This window comes from Myotis brandtii, unplaced genomic scaffold (genome assembly GCF_000412655.1).
Source record: "Myotis brandtii unplaced genomic scaffold, ASM41265v1 scaffold78, whole genome shotgun sequence".
Lineage (NCBI taxonomy): Eukaryota > Metazoa > Chordata > Mammalia > Chiroptera > Vespertilionidae > Myotis > Myotis brandtii.
Genome location: NW_005371131.1, coordinates 1,475,926 through 1,479,932, shown reverse-complemented (window position 1 = coordinate 1,479,932; position 4,007 = coordinate 1,475,926). Strand labels below are relative to the sequence as shown.

At 54.9% G+C, this 4,007-nt stretch overlaps 1 protein-coding gene across 5 annotated transcripts in view; it reads right to left on the bottom strand.

Moving 5' to 3' along the window:
• Positions 1-4,007, bottom strand: part of TMPRSS6 (transmembrane protease, serine 6) — a 38,140-nt gene that overhangs the window by 8,715 nt on the left and 25,418 nt on the right. The window lies entirely within an intron of this gene.

The window sequence follows — 4,007 nt, the reverse complement described above, 5'->3', positions numbered from 1 at the left end:
AGGCACTGTCCCTCCCACAGAGACACCTGCATAGCCCTCTGGTCCCCCCGTGACCCTTCGGGGCCACTAGCGCAGTGCTGATGGGGTGCCCCTTCTCTGTGCCTGGTCACACCCGGGGGACCATCCCCCAGCCATGGAGCACCCCCACACCCCTCCCTGCCAAGAAGATGCTCTTGTTTCCCCGGAACCTCCCCGGAGAGGCAGCGTTCTCCCCAGAGAAGAGGTAGGAACCCTGGCATCTGCACAGTGGGCACAGGGAGCTCACCCACAGGGAGCCGGGGTGGCCCTCGCCTCACAGAGCAAGTGGGTGCACTTTCATGGAGTGGATGAAACCACACCCCGGAGCAGCGGTCCCCTCCCCGGAGAGAAGTGTGGGGCTCCCTGCCTTCCCAGGTGGGACACCCTCACGGAACAGATGGGATGCTCCTGGGAACGCCCCACAGGGAAGGGGGTCCCCTCGCAGAGCAAGTAGGAACGCCTTCACAGGTGCGGGGAGCACAGCCAGACCCGGGTGGAAAGAGTCCGGAGAGGGCAAAAGTGCCCCAGCAGAGAAGGTGGGGGAAAGTCAAGAGAGCAGGTGGGAAGGCCCCAAAGCATGCTGGGAACATCCCACTGAGCAGGTCACTTCCCAGGCACCGGGCACTTCCTCCGAACTTCCAGAACACGCTAAGCACTTCCGTGCATCACCCAGTGAGTTCACCAAGGAGCCAGGGAGGACGCGCTGGGGGGCTACGTTAACCTCTCCAAGCCTGGCCTGGGGCTGGCCTGGGGCTGGGGCTGGGCCTGGGGCTGGGCCAGCTGGCCCACCTTCGTGCAGAGGCCCGTCCTCTCACCAGGAGCACGGCAGCCCTTGTGCAAGGCCATGTGCTTTGCAGGACTCGCCCAGTCCACCCACGGCACACTCAGTGGGCTGGGGCTGATCTGAGTGAAGGGCCCTTTTTTCTTTGTTATGAAGGAATTTGACCAAGTGGATTGACAGAAAAGGGAAGGATTATGCAGAAGCCTAGGCAACCTCCAGATTGGATCAGCCGACCCCTCATAATCAAGAGGCACTCTCCACATTTAATTTAAATCTCTTCCTCTCTCGGAACCTCATCCTTCCGGGCAAACCCAGGACTGACAGTATCATGGGCCTTGGCGTATTTGACAGACAGTGCGACTTGGGCTGGGCTGGGGCTGGGGCTGCAGCTGCGCGCGGCTGGGCCTATCCCATCCCTCCCTCAGCGGCTGCTCGTGTCAAGGCCTCACTGTACAGGGATCTGAGGGTCTTGAAGCAATGTCAGCTTCAGGGGCTGAGCCCTCACGTTCCCCGTGTCCCCCCACAGTCCTGGCCAAAGGTGCAGCCTGCCTACATGGCCACAGTGACCGTATTCTTGTCCCCACCCCAACAAATAGTTCTCAAAGTGAGGTCTGGGGACCCCGAGGGTCCAGAGAAAAACTGATTTTCATAGCAATGCTCAGATGCCATTTGCCGTTCTAACTCCCTCTCACGAGAATACAGTGGAATTTTCCAGAGACCGCATGGTGTGTGATACGGTGACCGATTAAATGCAGAAGCCAGTGTGGGATCCAGGGTGGTTTAGTCATCCAGTGATTAAAGAAAGTTGCAAAAGTGTGAAGTGGTGTTAAGTTTCTCACCAAATGCTATTGGTTTGGAAAATATAATTTTTAAATAAGGTAAGTTAACATGTAATGGGTTTATCACGATTTTAAATCAATTGGTAAATGTGCTGATTCCTCCCGGTTGTCATTTGTAATACTGTAAACACCGATTATGTAACGTGTATACAAACTCTCTCGGGTGCTCAATAATTTTACGAAGTGTCAAGGCGGCGTCCTGAGGTGGAAAAGTTTGAGAACCTCTTCTCTGCCTCTGATTGCCACAGCCCAGCGGGCGGCCAGACTGGCGTCAGGCACCACCAGGGGGCACCCCCGAGCAAGCCTGGCCCTTCTTGTCCTTTTAAAACGAAGGAATCCAAGGGATTTTGTCGTTTTTTAAGGAGGATAAACAAATGTCTCATAGATGGTTATCCACAGAGAACTGCCCCGGGAGCGGACAGGGGCCAGGGCCTGGGAAACAGTGGGCAGGGAGGGGTGAGGAGTCAAGGGCATCCCTAACCCTCTCAGGGTTCAAGGACACGGGTCGCTGTCCGCACACAGTTCAGAAGACTGTGGAGACCGGAGGCACCGGAGCCGGGTTAGGGGAGTGGAAACAGTTCAGTCTAGATCAGTGATGGCGAACCTATGACACCCGTGTCAGAGGTGACACGCGAACTCATTTTTTTGGTTGATTTTTCTTTGTTAAATGGCATTTAAATATATAAAATAAATATCAAAAATATAAGTCTTTGTTTTACTATGGTTGCAAATATCAAAAAATTTCTATATGTGACACGGCACCAGAGTTAAGTTAGGGTTTTTCAAAATGCTGACCCGCCGAGCTCAAAAGGTTCGCCATCACTGGGCTAGATGCTGCACAGTCTCTCCAGGTGCCAGCACCTGCGGACAAGACGTGTCCCCCCTGAGAGCCCAAGAGAGAACTCCAGAATCCGCTCGTGGCTCAGCTGGAACCCCAGGAACCTGCCCAACCTGGGCAGCATTTGGCTCCCACGCCGGAGACCCGGGGCGTGGGGGGAGGGAGAGGGAGGGAATTCCTGAACAGCCTCTTGGTTCCTAGGTGGCCAGACAGGCTGCAACCAATTACTCAGTCTGAGCCATTCAACTCAGAGATGATCAGTTTAGTCTGTGCAGCGGGAGTTTGTTGGTTTTTTCAAATTTAGTCGCTAGATAACTTCACATCATAATCTAGATTCTTGTTTCTCCATAAAAGTAAGCCCCAGAAACACTGGCCGGCCTTTGAGGCCACCGAGTTAGGCAGGGCACATGTGGCCCTGCTACCCGTCCACTCCCCCCAAGCGGCCTGCCTCAGGGGCCCACGCACCCGCCCGGCCCTTTGCACCTCGAGCTCTCCGATTCCTCCCCACCCACCAGGTGCCACCTCCTCCCCCACAGCCTCTCCAAGGAGCACCAGGCTCCTCCCCACCCACCAGGTGCCACCTCCTGCCTCACAAGGGTACCCTCTCCAAAAGCCCAGACGTGTGAAGGCTGGGGAGCCCCCCTCTCATCTCAGTCACACAGTTGGAAGGCACATGTTTGCACTGGGGGCTGTCTGGGTTTGAGGGCTTTTCCTTCTTGTCTCAAATGGTAAGCAGGCACCCTGTCAATCATCTTACATATCAGCAACTCCACACAGGGAGGAATTCAAGAAAGATTGGATGGGTGGATAGAATGGTGGGTGGGTGGATGATGAGTGGATGGATGGATGGATGGATGGATGGTGGATGGATGGATAGATGCCAGTCTGATATAAGGAAGGAAAAAAAAATGGATAGATGAATGACTGAGCAGGTGGAAGAAAGTAAGGGTGGAGTGGATGGATGGATAGGTGGGTGAAAGGGGGGAGGAAGGAAGAAGTTTTTTTAGGAAGGAAGGAAGGAAGGAAGGAAGGAAAGGAAGGAGGGAAAAGAAGGGAGGGAGAGAGGGAGGAAGGAAGGAAGGAAGGAAGGAAGGAAAGAAGGAAGGAAGGAAGGAAGAAAGGAAGGAAGGAAGGAAGGAAGGAGAAAAGAAGGGAGGAAGGAAGGGAGGATGCATTCCCTTCCCTGAGCACAGGTTAGCCGGGAAGGAGGACGGGGAAGGCAGGCAGGAAGAAGGAGGCAGCAGCATCTGAGTGGCCAGAGCCTGGACCTGGAGCTGCAGAGCTGTTTCAGGCTCAACTTTGCCACAGGAAGCGGCTGTGACCTGGAACATGGCTCAACCTCAGCAGCTTCAGTTTTCGTCTGTAAAAGGGGGATACTATCTCCCGTGTAGGGGGTGCTAAGGAATAATGAGAAAATGACTTCTTTGAAAGCCAGCTGCTGGCACTGTCAGGCTGTGAGTTCATCTGGGGACCAGCTGGGGCTCTGCCCTCTCCTGCCAGCACCAGCGCAGGTGCTGACTCGACAGTGTGC